This window comes from Gymnoscopelus microlampas, assembly GCF_963454915.1.
Source record: "Gymnoscopelus microlampas genome assembly, chromosome: 10".
NCBI classification, from domain to species: domain Eukaryota; kingdom Metazoa; phylum Chordata; class Actinopteri; order Myctophiformes; family Myctophidae; genus Gymnoscopelus; species Gymnoscopelus microlampas.
Window position 1 is genome coordinate 13,529,302 of NC_139947.1, and position 17,500 is coordinate 13,546,801.

At 41.9% G+C, this 17,500-nt stretch overlaps 1 protein-coding gene across 2 annotated transcripts in view; it reads left to right on the forward strand.

Annotated features, from left to right (window-relative positions):
• The window catches only part of LOC311053706 (uncharacterized protein), a gene marked incomplete at its 3' end in the record, with an annotated part of 28,022 nt that overhangs the window by 2,693 nt on the left and 7,829 nt on the right, over positions 1-17,500 (forward strand). Inside the window, exon 1 of one of the 2 annotated variants that reach the window (XM_084069377.1) lies at positions 14,759-14,864. The exons of the other annotated variant lie outside the window; for it this stretch is intronic. Of the gene's footprint in view, positions 1-14,758; positions 14,865-17,500 lie in introns of those variants that run through there. 2 annotated transcript variants of the gene reach the window in all.

The window sequence follows — 17,500 nt, forward strand, 5'->3', positions numbered from 1 at the left end:
CTTGCATGGAGACGCTCATTACAATAGTACAAAGTCTGCCTAATCAGCACGATCAGTTCCACTTGGTAGTTTTTGGTGTCAGATTTGCCCTTGTCGCTAAGCATGACGAGGCAAAGCCACACGCTGCGGCGGGGATTGTGACTCGGGGACTGTGTGTGTGTGTGTGAGTGTGTGCGTCTGTGAGATCGTGTGCCAGGGTGGGGCTCTCGTCCCAGTCAGCTGGCGTTGAACCCAGGTCTCCCACGCTTAAGACGTGTGCTGGCAGCATGCTAAGCTGCAGGCTTTGGCCTGTGGCTTTATTTCCAACCTGACTCCTGTGACACGACCTGGAGTGGTGGCGGTGCTTCTGGTATAATACTGCAGGTGCTATTATTTAAACACCTTCCACCTGGCAACCCTTTTCAATTTTCCACCAAATTTCCACAAACTTCCAAAAAATGTCAAAACATTTAAATTGATGAAATGCTTTTTAATGTGTTACGATTAGGCTACTGTTATAAAGCACTATGAGTAGGTCTATTTATGAGTTATTATAATTATACAGCGTTATAAGCAGTTCATAATGCATGATGAGTATGCTTATAATGCATTATTAACATGGGCTTCATAGGTATTTGTATTTCAACATTTACACAATTTGTACAAATTGCAGATCTACAAGTTGTGAGCTAGATTGGTTATTCTAAAATAGAGACGCGTGGAGAAAGAGTTGACCTGGCCAAATGAATGGATGCAGAGATGACAAAAAAACAACAACAGATTATAATCAAAGATAATACAAGAAAACATCATCACAACTTGCCTCGCTGGGTATGCAACCCCCCCCCCCCCCCCTTCTGAGTGTGCTGTCATTCCATCGAGAAGAACCCCCCCCCCCACCCCCCACAACCATAAGTGTACTGTCATTCCGTGGAGCAGAACGGGTCTCTCATGGCAAGAGGTTGAGTGGCTGCTGGCCCTTTAAGAGTTCTATTTTTACAGGGACACGCTCATGCATGGTGCGAGGCACACACAGGCAGGCAGTGGCACCGGGAGAGACTCGTGTGTGTGTGACTCCCCTCATCCTACAGGAATGTAACGTGTGTGTTTGTGTGTGAGTGTGTGTGTGTGTGTGTGTGTGTGTGTGTGTGTGTGTGTGTGTGTGTGTGTGTGTGTGTGTGTGTGTGTGTGTGTGTGTGTGTGTGTGTGTCTGACTGTCTGACTGTCTGACCGACTGACTGACTGATTACTGTACATGTGGACGCATATCCCCAACGTCTCTGTCTGTAATATACTGTATGTGTGCATGTGTGTGTGTGTGTGGCGTGCGGACATCTCACTATAGGAGCTGGCAATGCACTCACTCTCTCACACACGCATACACGCGCACACACACACACACACACACACGTGCGCGCGCGCACGCACACTCGCACACAGTACATACATCCATACATATAATTTGTTTTGATATGCCCATGAAAGGAATCCGGAAAACATTCCTGCCGCCCATCTTAGAAACACATGGTATACCTTACTTGACTTACAAATTTACAGAAACCCACGAGACAAACAAATGCACTCCCACACCCGGCCTTCTGTGCCAGGAATGACTTTACCGTTGCATCCATCCACGATATCTGCACCTAAAATAATCATCTGCCTTATGCAATCTGCTGTGTTATATAATGTATGGCCTGTCATTATCAAAGAGCTCATTCACACGGTCACACCCCGACGTACCTCTCCACCTACAAGAGAAACCCAGCCACACAGACAGACTGGCAGGCAGGCAGGCAGGCAGGCACACACACACACGCACGCACGTGCACGTGCACGTGCACGTGCACGTGCACGCGCACGCGCACACGCACACGCACACGCACACACCAGTGGTGGAAAAAATACTCACATTTTTGAATTAAGTAAAAGTATCAATACTGCAATGTAGAAATACTCGGTTACAAAGGTACAAAGTATTGGTATAAAAATGTACTTAAAGTGCCAATAATAGAAAGTACTCATTAGGCAGAATATCCAACTTCACAAGTTTTCAAATGTATACAAATCTTTTGAAAATAGTAGATCTACACACACACGCACACACACACACACGCACACACACACACACACACACACACACACACACACACACACACACACACACACTCCATGCCCATTGTGTCGAGGGTGTGTCTAGCGTCCTCAGTCAGCCGCTGTTAGGAGTGTGCCCTCTAACACCTAACAATGTGTGTGTGTGTGTGTGTGTGTGTGTGTGTGTGTGTGTGTGTGTGTGTGTGTGTGTGTGTGTGTGTGTGTGGTGTGCACACGTGCGTGTGCGTGCGTGTGCGCGCGCGCGCGCGTGTGTGTGTGTGTGCGTGCGTGTGCGCGTGCCCATGCTCTATAACACCTTGCCATAGCAGTGAGAGGGAAAGAGGGAGGTGTATACAGTACTGTGGAGATATATGCTCTAGAACTGAGACGAGAGGAGATGAGCAGGCTGCATATACTGTATGTACATTCATAAGTGTTATTTATACTGCTGAATACATCTGTGTGGGCATTTGTGTATCTATGAATGTATGTGTCGCACGCACGCACGCACGCACGCACGCACGCACGCACGCACGCACGTGTCTGTGTGTTAGTTGACGTATGCCAGAGTGATTGTTTAGGTTTATCAATGTGTTGTGTATTATCCCTCTATTTTAATTCTCATTGCGTTGGCTCTATTCTATAACTTTAGTAAGAATAGCAGCTATTAAAGAGCTGATGTCTAATCCAATAAAACATTGTGTCAACAACAATACAATCACCTTTCACAGATATAAAGCATATTGTCACCATGTAACAATATGCATATTTATGGATTGGGCAGCATAAGGACGTTGACAGAAAATCATTTCCTGCCACTTGAATTTTGAAAAGAATTCACGAGCTGAATAGGCTCTGTGTATAATTAATTATAGTCCTGAGTTTCCAGAAGGTGGCATACAGTATATCTGTATTTTCCCATAGCTTCATTTGACTGGCCGATTTGATTAGTTCAATGGATTGATTGCTGCCGAGCCAATCAAATGAAGCGAGGGGAAAATGAACAGGGAATAGGGAGTATGCCACCTTCTGGAAACTGGGACAATAGTTATATTATGTATACAACATGTAAGCCGATTGGTGGTCAAAGTGAACCTGAACCCAGTCGTGAAACAATCAATACATGCAGAACGTTTAACGCAGCTTGCTCCAGTTTATCATCCAGGATTAGGACCTTAGACCTTATACTTAGTCACGATTAAAAATTTAAGTTGACGATTAATTGTCACTCAAATAATTGCGATTAACGATTTAATTGTGTGTTTGGCATCAACCATTGCAATTCTGTTTGCCTTTTAGGCTTCGTGATAAAAAATTGCACAGGCCAGATATGACAAATAACTTAAATATACAAAGTTAAAATGATTGACATATTTAATAATGTTATACATTTGGAAATAGCAGAAATAGCAGATCTACAAGCGTACAGCGTAAGCTTGTAGATCTGCTATTTCTGCTTTTTTTGTATTTGAAAATGTGTGAACATTTTTCAACATGGAAACGATTATGACGATTATGCAAAAATAATTGCAATTATCTCAAATAATTGCGATTAGACGATTATGTAATAATTGTGACAGGACTAATACTTAGATGGGAGCACACATCTAAGATGGTCTTGTGTCAGTTGAGTTTCTTAGCTGGTCAAGAATTAGTTTAGTTACAAACCAGTACTTTTGTTCCCCCACATTAGAGGCTAGAGATGATTTAGGCAACCCAGCCACCCCTTGTATCATAATCTGTGTATCTGTCAGCCACCTTATGTGACCATCATAGGACATCTGGCTTAGGATAAGATCTGTGGAGCAGAGAGAGAGAGAGGAGCCTATAGCAAACAGAGCCAGGTGTAGAAAAACACCTGTCATCATGTCAGGCTAGTGACAGACACACCTGTCGCTTGGGTGTCCCTTAAGAATCTGTTGTAAGGGAGTGGTGGCACTCATTGTGTATTTACCCTCACACCACATTTGCTGGCGTATGTGTGTGTGTGTGTGTGTGTGTGTGTGTGTGTGTGTGTGTGTGTGTGTGTGTGTGTGTGTGTGTGCACGCGTGCGTGCGTGCGTGGGTATGAAAATATGCACACGCGCCCAAACGTGCACAGCGCTGTACGCGTAAACGGTTGGTTCAACAAGTTCATTTTTGTCTAGTTTTGTTTTTCTTTTCTTCTTTCCGTGGATCTTTATGTCTGTATGGATTTGTTGTCTTTGCCATCGACTCGGGTAACCCCCGTGTGCGATAGCGCGCTGTGTCCACCTCCTCCTCATCTACAATGAGAGTCACCGACCCCTCAACTCTGCCTCCCACCATTTACGCCCACAAGTCCTCGCCAGGCCTGCATGCCTGTCTCTCTGCCTGCCTGTCTCCCACCCTGCCTCCCTCCCTCTCTCCCAACCAGCTTGCCTGGCTGCCTGTCTCCCTCCCTCCTTGCCTGGCTGCCTGTCTTCCTCCCTCCCTGCCTGGCTGCCTGTCTTCCTCCCTCCCTGCCTGGCTGCCTGTCTCCCTGCCTGCCTATCAGTGGTGGAAAAAGTACTCACATTTTTTACTTAATTTAAAGTATCAATACTGCAATGTAGAAATACACTGTTTTTACTTGAGCAAAAGTACAAAAGTATTGGTATCAAAATATACTTAATGTAAAAAATAGAAAGTACTCATCATGCAGAATGTCCAGTTTCACAAGTTTTCAAATGTATAAAATGTGTACAAATCTTTTGAAAATTGGAAATACTCCAGTAAAGTACAAATACCTCAAAATTGCTCTTAAGTACAGTACTTGAGTAAATGTACTTAAGTTACTTTCCACCACTGCTGCCTACTGAGCGGCAAAATGTGACGCCTTGGGAGTGAGAACGGGTTGGAAAAATCCAACATGCTTCTAGAATTTGGAGCTCCCTCTTTACTACCACAATGGACACCAGTCCCCAGGACTTTTTGTGTGTTATCCTTTTAGCCTTAATGTCTGACTGTACCTTGTGCTGTTTACATTTCTGACTAATAAAGTATACAATCAATCAATCAAACCAAAAAGCATAAATGAAGAACGGTGTCTCTGTGGTGCTGTATGGTCGGGGTTAATAATGATTGTCACATAAAGTGGCTGACAGATTATAATACAAGGGGTGGCTGAGTTACAGATCAGCAACAAACAACGTCTGGAGTCTGGAGTAAATGTTAGCACAGCTCACAGTTGTATTGTACATCTGATGTTTGTTTGCTAATAGCTTTGCTGACATTTTTCAGCTGAACCAAAGAAATGACAGAAATCTAATCTGACAATTCTCTCACTCTCTTCTTGTCTCTCTGAGTTCTCTACTGGCCCCTCTCTGTGTGTTTCTCTCTCTGTCTCTCTCTCTCTCTCTTCCCATCTCTCTCTCCTGCACCCCCCCCCCCTCCCAGTATGCCACTGATCTCATAACATGAAAGCACAACTCACACCAAAGGGCTCTGAGTTATGGGCTAATCTGGTCTGATAGGCAGTGATCCTAAACCAGCGAGGTCTGCTGGCTGGGAGCGTCTCTACATCAGAGGTGTTAGTACAGAACTGATTTTACATTCACTTATGGTTCAAGGGAGGGCCCAAGAGAAAAAAATGAGGAGCAGAGTAGTAATTCATTCAGTGTCACCGTAGGTGTCAACTGTGTGGGTGATGGCTGTCACACCTGGCCTGAGTCATACAGTGCTAACTGGACCCTTAGCAGAGTGTGACGACACCTGCATATCGAGATAATCGATGCACACAGGACCAACCATGCTATCCCCACCCACTCAAGAGAGAGAGAAACCCAGCCTTGTGTCATGTGGCTGTCTTTGGTACTGTTAAAGCATTGCAAGCAGTGTGTGAAGAGAACTTTGATCTAACGAACCTCAGCTGTCATCTGTCCTACCGCTGAGCTGTCACATTCACCACTTCAAATATGAACAAATTAGACGTCGGCGTCTCCTCACCAGTGGGTGGCACTTTTCATGTTTAATTCTACATTTGTGTGTATTTGCATGCGACGCATGCATGCGAATGGAAACCAAAGCCCACTCACTCTTGTGGTTTAACGTACCATTCGTGCAGATGTGGGTATATGTTGAGTGTAGGAACTAGGATAACACTTTGTTCAATGTCAATGAAACAAAACAATGGCTAAATGTCACTTGCAAGTTTTGCAGAAAACTTCTAATTGTTCCATTGCCAGCCTGCTGAGAGAGAGACAGAGAGAGACACAGAGAGAGAGAGAGAGAGAGAGAGAGAGAGAGAGAGAGAGAGAGAGAGAGAGAGAGAGAGAGAGAGAGAGAGAGAGAGAGAGAGAGAGAGAGGGTGTGTGCTGGTGTAACTGTCTCCAGCAGCCGCGTAGTAGCTGGAGAGCTACTAGGAGGAGCAGGCAGGAGGAAGTCTTGTTTCTGCTGCGTGGCTGACCTGGATGTAATTAGTCAAGTCATATTTTTAACTGATACTGCGTAAAAGCCAGCTTAAGGAGCCATAGCTGCCCTATTTATACCCCAGGGGCTAACGGCCTGTACCACTACACCGGGGGGGAGGGGGGGAGGGGCGGGAGCGATTTCCTTCCAGAACTGTACTAAGCCAGCCTTAGGCCGTACCAAATGAGGATTCACGGGGATTAGCCCGGCAATACATTGAGTCTGTTTCAGTTTCTCAGTGCCTGAGATGTGAAACAATGTGGTTTATAGCTTACTACACTATATGACACAGCCTGTATCCTCTTCTCTGTATCATTATAACATTATATATGATATAATATAATATATATAGTCGGTGTCTGGCAGAAATCTATCTCCATATATCAACTTTATTTTTTTGTAAATTAATGCCCTACTTTGTCATGCAAGAGCGACGCATATGTAGCTATTTTCGCTATTATTGAAAGGAATCTGGAAAGTGAAAGTGGTTGAGTCTGTCTGTGGGTTTTTAAATGTTTATTTAACCAATGAAAAGTAGTAAAAAGAGCTTGTGACTAAATATGTACATTGGATCCATTAGAACACGGCATCTTTTTTTTCCCATTTCCTGAAAAGTAACAGTTTGGGTGTCACAGTGTGTGAGTCAGGAGGTGTAGGACTCAAGCGCAGGACAAGAGGCAGGTCAAATGCAAGGGGTTTTATTACCAAAAAACACACACAAAAACTAGGAGCCAATACAAGGAAACACAACAAGGAACGTTACAAAGAATACTACGTGTTCAACATTCTAGGAATACACTAGGAGAGAAATATATTATATATGAGGAGATATTATATAAGGAGAATTACGTCATGGGAATACACAAAAAGCTAACTGAACACAGTAGCAGTAATTTCCCAACTGCCAGAGAACCACAGACACAGGGGAGTATAAATAGACGTGGACTAACTACACACAGGTGAACGCAACTGACAATCAACACAGAGATAGGCTAGGGGACTAACAGGACACAGGTGAACACAGAGTGGACAGGTGAGACAAGAAAGGCAACAGCTTCGAGGGAAGACAGGAAACACATTTCAAAACAAGAGACACCGGCGGAAGAACAGAACAGAACTAACAGGCCTAGAAACCTAGACTGAACCTAGAACTACAGAAACTATAAAATCTGACAGCAACCATATCATGATAATGACGGTGGGGTCTGTTCCATTCATTTGGGCCTCATTGCAGAGTGCAGACAGAAAGGTCTAATGTGGCATCTGTAGACTGTTACACAGTACATTTCAATTTTAATTTTCAATTATTTAATTATTTGATTTAAATGAACACTTTTGCAGTGTGTGTGCATGTGCACATTGTAGCGCATCACGCGTGCACAGCTCTCCTGGGAGCGTTTGCGTGTGCATGTGTACTATAAAAATGTGTGAATGTGCGTGGATTGTTAATTCAAATCTGTGATGACTTATGCCTATAATAAGTGCACGGTTGTTTAGTACACTACATTTTACATTAAAAATGATGATAATAATCTCATCAAATAATAATAATATGGACTCCACTCCTTTGATGTCGTTCTTCTTTTGGTCACTGTACATTTGCACATACGTTGAAATGTGTCCTCTGCATTTTATCCATTCTAGCAATTACAAGCAGTGAGTCCCCCCCCCAAAATAAAATCCAAAAGTTTGTACTCAAGTAAATGTACTTAGCTAACTGTCCACCACTGTTTGCCGGCCTGTGCTGGATCATCCTGTCCTGTGTCAGAATGGGTCAGGTCCTTGCAGGCGGGCTGCATGACCCCACCCTCCACCCAGATCACCCGTATCACACGTCCTTTGACCAGCTTAACCTGGCTGATGAACTAAGCCAGCGGCCAGGGAAAGTACTGTAGTACTCGCTTCATCCCTTTATCCCTTTCTCTACCACAGGCGCACACACACACACACACACACACACACACACACACACACACACACACACACACACACACGGTTTCTGCCTTCTCAGTCCCCAGTTTATAATATATATATATATATATATATATATATATATATATATATATATATATATATAATTATTTTATAACACATTAACGGCGAGCGACGGTGTTACGCGACAAAGCATACATTTGGCTTTAGCATGCCCTCTACTCCTTCCTTTGCTATCTCCTCTCCTCTCCTCTCCTCTCCTCTCCTCTCCTCTCCTCTCCTCTCCTCTGCTCTCCTCTCCTCTCCTCTCCTCTCCTCTCCTCTCCTCTCCTCTCCTCTCCTCTCCGGTCAGATCCGTTACATTCAGCAACAAATTTCTGCTGCATCAGACGTCCATCATAGATCTCCACTCGAGCTGAAATGTGATCAGACATCTGATCCAGGCTACGAGGCCGGAGGAAAAACCAACACAAAACAGCCTTCTCATGAAAAAGAAAAAAGAGAAACAGCACAAGTACCCGGAGTACGGAATGTGGTTCCTGTCCAGGGGGCGTGTGTGTGTGTGTGTGTGTGTGTGTGTGTGTGTGTGTGTGTGTGTGTGTGTGTGTGTGTGTGTGTGTGTGTGTGTGTGTGTGTGTGTGTGTGTGTGTGTGTGTGTTTGTCAGTGGTGTAAAATAGCTAAAGTAGCTAAGTACATGTACAGAAGTATTGTACAATTTTGAGGTATTCTTTACTTTAGTGGATTATTTCCAATTTTCAATACTTTTACTTCTACTCCACTACCTCTCAGAGGCAAATATTGTACTTTTACTCCACTACAATTATTTTTAAAACTTTATTTACTAGTTACTTTGTAGATTTTTGGTTATTACAGTATTACAAAACATAAATTAACCACATGAGTTCTCTGATACTTAGGCTTTTTTTTCAAAATACTTTTATACATTTTGAAAACTTGAAATGGGACATTCTGCATAATTAGTACTTTTACTTTTAGTACTTTAAGTACACTTTGATGCCAACACTTTTGTACTTTTACTCAAGTAAATTTTGAATACAGAACTTTTACTAGAGTATTTCTACATAGTGGTAGTGGTATTGATACTGTTACTTAAGTTTTAAAAAAAAGTACTTCTTCCATCACTGTGTGTGTGTGTGTGTGTGTGTGTGTGTGTGTGTGTGTGTGTGTGTGTGTGTGTGTGTGTGTGTGTGTGTGTGTGTGTGTGTGTGTGTGCGTGCGTGCGTGCGTGCGTGCGTGCGTGTGTTGTGTGTGGGTGAGGGGGTGACTGGGCACGCGTCTCGTATGCTTTATACTGTATAATATTTCATCTATAGAATCCTCTGACCTAGTATGTTGCCACTCTACCCTGTTCTGTTGTACAGTATTTGTTCTGATGTACAGTATTTGGTGTAGTTTGACTCATTTGACCTTTCTTGTCTCCGCATGGAACTCTACAGTATGTGTGTGTGTGTGTGTGTGTGTGTGTGTGTGTGTGTGTGTGTGTGTGTGTGTGTGTGTGTGTGTGTGTGTGTGTGTGTGCGTGCGTGTGTGCGTGCGTGCGTGCGTGCGTGCGTGTGTGCGTGTGCGTGTGCGTGTGTGTGTGTGACTGACAGCTTAAGTAGCTCAAAGCCTGGGGGGGAGTGGGGGGGGTGTCTTGGCAGTGATTGACGGGGTGTGTGTGTGTGTTCAGATTGCAGATGAATATCATAAATATGTGTATACATAAGCAGAGCTCGGCAGTCATTTCTATAGCCGTGTGTGTCCTGGTTGTAGTAAGTGTACTTTGATAAAAAAAAAGGCCAAGTGTGTTTTCTCTCTTTCCATTTCATTATGACTGTACCAGAGTGTCTCAATTCAAACCCAATATTGATGCGTGTTGCCGGGTTTTGATGTAATTAATTAATTAGAAACACATTACTTTACATGTCAGTGGAGTCAACCACACACACACACACACACACACACACACACACACACACACACACACACACACACACACACACACACACACACACACACACACACACACACACACACACACACACACACACACACACACACACACACACACACACATACACACACACACATATATGTATATATAAAGAAAACAAACATGCTCTATTTTAATTTAATTTCTTCTTCTACTTAGATTTAGCTCTTAGCAGTAGATCTATATAACTGACCTTCAAGTTTAAGTGTGTTTAAATGAAAATGAATTGAATGATTTGCTAAATCATGGATAAGCCAAATTAACTCTGGAACCTTGTCACAAATGAGTTGCTCTCTGATATACACACAGTAAAGTCCTTAGTGTTAATTTAACTACGAAGAGTGTACAAATTAAATTAACCCATTGAGACCAGGAACGCATCTGTGTGTCATTTTTAGATTTCTTTTGCTATTCAAAAATAGCAGATATACAAGCTCATAGCACGGCACCGAGCGCTATGAGCTTGTATATCTGCTATTTTGTTTTAATCGTGAAGATTTGTGCAAATATTTGATATATATATATTTATAAAGTGAACATTTTTTACTCAAATATTTGCTTCTGGGGGTCCCTGGAACAAAATTTTGAGATGGGGCCCGGCGGCCAAATACATATTTTTTGGGGGTCCTTGACATGAAGAAGTTTGAGAACCACTGATTATAGCAACAAAAGTGTCAAAAAACTGTTTGGATTTAGAAGAAAAAATATATATTCAAAGATTTGCACTAATTTTCACGATTTTTGAATAGCCAAAGAAATCTAAAAATGACACCGATACTTTCCCGGTCTAAATGGGTTAACAAAGAGGATATTTACCGTGCAGGATTTGTTCAAACTTGTTAACAAACTTGACTAATTGCTGCCCACTGTATACATATACTGTGAGTCAAACTATTTGTTTCAAGCACTTTAATTAAAGTCTTCATGAAACTAATTATGCAGAAACATAATTATAACTTGTGTCAGTTACTTGTCATAAATTATTTATAAATCAGCTGTGCTTGACCTGAACAACTGGTGGTTTATTTAACATAAATTAGTGCAATTATGAACGGAAGGATTCCCATTAATGTGATATATTGTTTTTATTACCGTTGGCAAAATAACACATTTTTCATGGCAAATTGATTCAAGAGTGTTAATTGTGACTACATTCAAATTTAACAGTAACTGCGAGGGCAAATAACCATGTGACCAGTGGTGGATAGTAACTAAGTTAATTTACTTAAGTAAATTTAAGTTAAGTACTGTAGCCTACTTAAAGTACACATTTTATATTTTTAAAATATTTAGTAATTACATTTTTCGATAATTTATACTTCTACTCCACTACATCACAGAGAAAATATTTTCCTTTCTACTCCACAATATTTGACAGCATTAGTTACTAGTTACTTTGCAAATTTAGATTGAAAATAGTAGATCTACAAGCTCACAACGCGTCGCAATGTGACACGTTGAGAGCTTGTAGATTTGCTATTTTTGAAAAGGTTTGACACATTTTGAAAAATGTGAGTAATTTTTACTTTGTCACTGTAAGTATATTTTGATGCCAACACTTTTTTAGTAAGTACTGTAAGTATGTTTTAGAAGAAGCCGATGCACACCTCAAAGGTTGGTGACAGGTGCATAGGACAAAGGTGCAAATGTTGAAACCACCAAAGTCTGGTGGTTGTAGTACCCTGTATTGTCTGTCTATGAAGGTCTAACGACCGAAACGTCAATTCAATAGAGAGCAACATATTTGCAAGTTCCAGACAGTCTGCAGGACCTTTTTCTTTGATGTTATTATCAGAGATCCCCTTTTTTTTTAAAGTAAGTAAGTAAGTACATTTTTGAAGGCCTTTCACTTGTAACAGGGTATTTGTAAATTGTGGGTATTGGCACTTTTACTTAAGAAAAAATTCTGAGTACTTCCACCACTGCTTGTGACAATACCAACAAAACACAAACAAATGCTAACCAAAAGAAAAAAGTCTTCAATCGCGTATCAATCCTCTAGCATTGTGTCCTCAAATGTTTTGTTATAGTTTCAACATCCCACGCATATATATCCAGTACAAAGTACTTTGGCTGTGGTCAGACTTAAGCAAATTAAATTGTCTCATTTTGAAAGTGCCATCATCCCACCCACACACACATTCGGTGAATGCCACAACTGTTAATAAAGGTAACGCTCTCCCACATACGTCTCTTTATTTCCTGTGATGTCTAGTCCCCCGTCGCTGTGCTGTGTTTGCACAAAAAAAATACGACATTGAAGGTCATATTTTTGCATGTACTTTTCCAGCTTTTCAATTTATGTTGCACTGACTGATCAATTCAGGGGACGTCTTTGATTAAATCGTTGCCTCGTTGATGTACGTACGGTCTGGTGGCATTGACAAGGCATGGAAAGACTTCTCAATAAAATAAACAACAGTGAATGAAAAGTCTTATCTTTTATGTGCTGCTCCCAAATGTCAACGCTGTCGGGCAGAAACCTCATATCTCCACATGTTTATGTTTTTCTCTGTAAATTGATGCCCTACATCCTTCATCATAAAAGAGTGTCGCACAAAAGCAGTGAAAATAGCAGATGTACAAGCTCACAACGCATCGTGGCCCTTCTCGGGGAGTAGTAGGGTGTTAATTTGCACGCGGTTATATTTTCAACCTCGGCCCTGTTTAGCATTCTGTAAATAGTTTCTTCTCTGGCAGGTTTCTGAATTCTTGCAGTCAATAAGCCACTGGACCCTCACAGATTCTGGCTGATGCTGTCCAGCCGTATAAACCATGGGTCTTCTTCAGGGGGTCCAGGACCCCCGGGGGGGGGGGGGGGGGGTCCTCAGATTTCTAGAGATTTCTATCTTTGTGTGATAGGAACTTCTTTTTTTTTTTGGCTACATTAACCACTTGAACCCTAGCATCTCTATTCTGGGCGAAACAATCGCCAGAAATTGCAGATCTGCAAGCTCTTGTAGATTATCTATATCTAAGCCAAACAAGTCTATGAAGCTTATCTATGAAATCTAGGAAAAGTTTAAACTGCAACATAGTTTTATACAATTTGCAGTGGGGGGTCTCTGCTACATCTCTCTGTCAGCTAAGGAAGGGGGCCTTGGCCTGGAAAAACGTTGAAGACCCCAGGCTGGCATAAACAATACAGTGCAGCCGTATAAACACACCTAATTTACGCCGACTGAACGACTGAAGCCGTGTCTCAGAGAGCTCTCAATGCAGTTGCTCTTCTGAGGGACTGAACGTGCAATCTTCCCTGTGTGCAAGTCAAGTCAAATGTATTTCTAAGATGCTTTTAGCAGGTTTGTCTCAATGGAGTTCTACTGAGAGTAAAAGGGGTTTAAAGTGAATTAAAAGTATAAAGAACAGGCATCTGTGTGTGTGCGTGCCTGCCTGTGTGCGTGCGTGCGTGCCTGCGCGCGCGTGTGTGTGTGAGTGTGTGTGTGTGTGTGTGTGTGTGTGTGTGTGTGTGTGTGAGAGAGAGAGAGAGAGGTTTGGTTTTGAGTCAGAGGCAGCAACAGAAGCCTGCATGTGTGAGAGTGTGTGTGGGATGAAACTCGTCCCCTCTCTCACTCAACTCTCTCACTGTCTCCCCTCTCTTCTGTCCTTCCCTCTCTTTTATCTGCTTTCCTGTCTTTTGAAACATACCGCACTCATGTTCTGTTAACAGCGAGCGTGAATGGAATTCATGTTTGTTTTAGTAGGTGGAACTCAAGAGCAACATAATAGGGTATAATGGCAAAATATAATCTGACAATATTTCGCGAGCATGTTGCATGTATAAATATGTGTGTGTGTGTGTGTGTGTGTGTGTGTGTGTGTGTGTGTGTGTGTGTGTGTGTGTGTGTGTGTGTGTGCGTGTGCGTGTGCGTGTGCGTAACATGTGTGCCCAAGTAGTTAGCTTGCAAAATCAGTCGACACCGTGGTACTGTGTAGTATACATGATGCATAAGGCAAGTGGGCGGCAGCAGCAACTGGTCTGTGTGGCTCTGCACAGCAGACATGATTCTCAAGATATTACTCATTTCCTCAGCCCTTTACACACACACACACACACACACACACACACACACACACACACACACACACACACACACACACACACACACACACACACACACACACACACACACACACACACACACACACACAGAGATAGGCGACGGAGAGTGATAGCAGACTGTCACTCAGAGTGTGTTCCCTCAGTTTAGAGGGTTTTTGCTCGTGTCATTTCACACATATACTAGTGTAGAGATCAGAGGCAGTTTGCTGCTGGAGCTGCTGGTATCTGCAGCTGTTAACTGGCAGCAGATTCTGGAGGTAACAGTACGGTACAGTGCAGTGCAGTGCAGTGTAGTGTGGCGGGGCGCTAGTGGTGGGGGTGAGGAGTAGGTTGACCCTCTGGGAGCACTGGAATATGAATGGCAACACTGGCTCGTCCGCTCAGCCACGACTAAGGTCAGTTCTACTGGACATCGCCTCACAAATGCTACCAACTCCTATAATTCTGTCAGTCAGTCAGTCTGGCTTTCTGTATGTCCGTCTGCAAGCTTTCTGGCTTTTGAAATAGAAGTCCTAATTACTGCTTACTGTCTGGTTATTGACCGCCTCGTTATGTCATTTGAATTTGCGCGGGCCAATCATCAGGTGATGCGGTTGGGGTGGTGGTGGTGGTGGTGGTGGTGTTGGTTAGTTAATTAAAGTTAGTTTTAATTTTGCTGGCGAGTGCGTTCACAAGTTGGGTGACTTTGACTGTGAGAGGCGGGATGTTAAATTCTAAAAAGTTATGAAACAGGGTGAGTGTGCTCAAAAGGCGGGATAGCGTAAAGGAGTGGTGCTGATATTTTGTTATTTTATATTAGTTATATTAGTAGTTATATTAGACAACTGAAGAAAGAAAAACAAGCCTATGAAAACGAGCAGATAGAATCCCAGTGTTCATTTAACTCTGAAGAAGAGTGCAAAGAGTGCATCTTTTCTTGCAGTTACATTGACAGGAATGCAATCGGTCCAGTCCTTGGCAAAAGAAAAACACAGTAATTCTTGTGGCGATCGATAGCGTTGGAGAACGTTCTAACAAAGGCAAATAATAACATAATTACCCACATCTGTGTGAAACGGCTGTTAGACAGCGCTTGTCTTGATGTTGCGAACACACCAGTTTCAGCTTCAGTGCAGCTGTAGACAGAAAAATCCTCAAGTGTTCATCTTTTCATTTGTACACTCTCTCAGAGTTAAATTAAGGTTGCATGATGTGTGTAGGAGGTATTGTGCCAACATCCACTATTAGTTTCTCGCCTTTCTTGCCAGGTTTAGATTTACACAGCAAGTGAGGACATGCCCATGCAGCACAGCTGAAGACAATGACATTTTGGACATAATGATTATTATTATGACACTGTGACATTATACTTGGTTTGCGGTGTCTCTGTTTGCCAGCATGTTGACACAGTACAGTGCACTGTAAAGTCCTGTTAAATTAATTTAATTCTCAGAGTTCAATTAACACCTGGAATTAATGTTGTTAACATCAGCTGTGTGTAATCATCTATGACACGTCAAAAATATCCGTAGTGAAAACAGGTATATTTAAGCCTGACATTTCTGAAATCATACAAACTAATATCTCTATCTCACGTCTTCAGATCTTAAGTACCGAAACTGCTGAAATCAAAGGTTGAACAAAAACAAAGTTGTACAACAACTCACTTAGCAAGGTGTTTGTGACTGTTGTTTATAATTACGGTATAATTAAAATCAGAAAGAGATTGTTTGCATCCTGTCTGCAAGTCATTTTTCTTTATTACTATCTTGTTGCTATGATGGTAATTCCTTGTATTGTTTTTCTTTCTACAATATTACATCAACGTGATTAATTGAGAAGAATGATTATTCTGTTCAAGTGCCTGTCAAGGTTTAGAAAGTTTAAAATAGTATACTAACTAACACACACACACACACACACACACACACACACACGCACACACACACACACACTGTATACGTGTGCGTATATATATATATATATATATATATATATATATATATATATATATATATATATATATATATATATATATATATATATATATACTGTATATATATATATAAATGTTCGATATTGACTTTTTTACCGATAACCGATATACCGATATTGTCCAACTCCTAATTTCCGATACCGATATCAACCAATACCGATATATGCAGGCTTTTTCACCAAAAGTCAACTAATTGTCAGGTAACAACATTACATATCTAATTAAATAAAATAGCTATAATATCAATATAATATCTAATAAATCTAATATAATAGAGTGATGTTGTTAGATTTTCAATAAGGTGAGTCCCTGGGGACTCACTGGTTGCCATTTGAAAGAGTCCCACTAATCTTAGATTAGATGTAGGCCTACAGTATTTGACAGTGCAGAAGCATAATTGCTCTAATGCCTATAACATTAACGAGTGTCAGCTATATACATGTGTGTGTATATATATATATATATATATATATATATATATATATATACACACACACACACACACACACACACAGAGTATATACTGTATCTATATACAATATATAAGACGGTTTCTTCTTTATTTAGAAAAGAGCATAAAGTGAGAGGAAAGTGAGGGTGGAAGGCTCAGCTCCGGATTCGAACCAGGGACATACATGTATGATTGGCACACTATCTGATCAGCTACTGGCATGCCCCTTGAACACAACTTTCAAATGACATTTTTCTGATTACATTTAGTGACAGCATGTCGCATGTTTGAAGTGATATTCCGGACTACTGATTGCGGCACTTTACTTGGAGAGAGATCTGATTGGATAAATCCTGCAATTTTGAACTCACTTCACCGTCGTCTGTGTCTGGAGACAAGTAGCAGTCAGGGAGAATTAATGTTTCTCGTGTGGCGATAAGGAGCATCACACCCACTGGAATCCACTCAGACGGCACTAACCGCGCGTCCCTCTGCAACACTTGTGCTTTTTTTGGAGCGAGTGCGTCGACCGACCCGCTTTGCCTGCCTCTCCATAGACTATCCCCATCTAACCCTGTGTGTGTGTGTGTGTGTGTGTGTGTGTG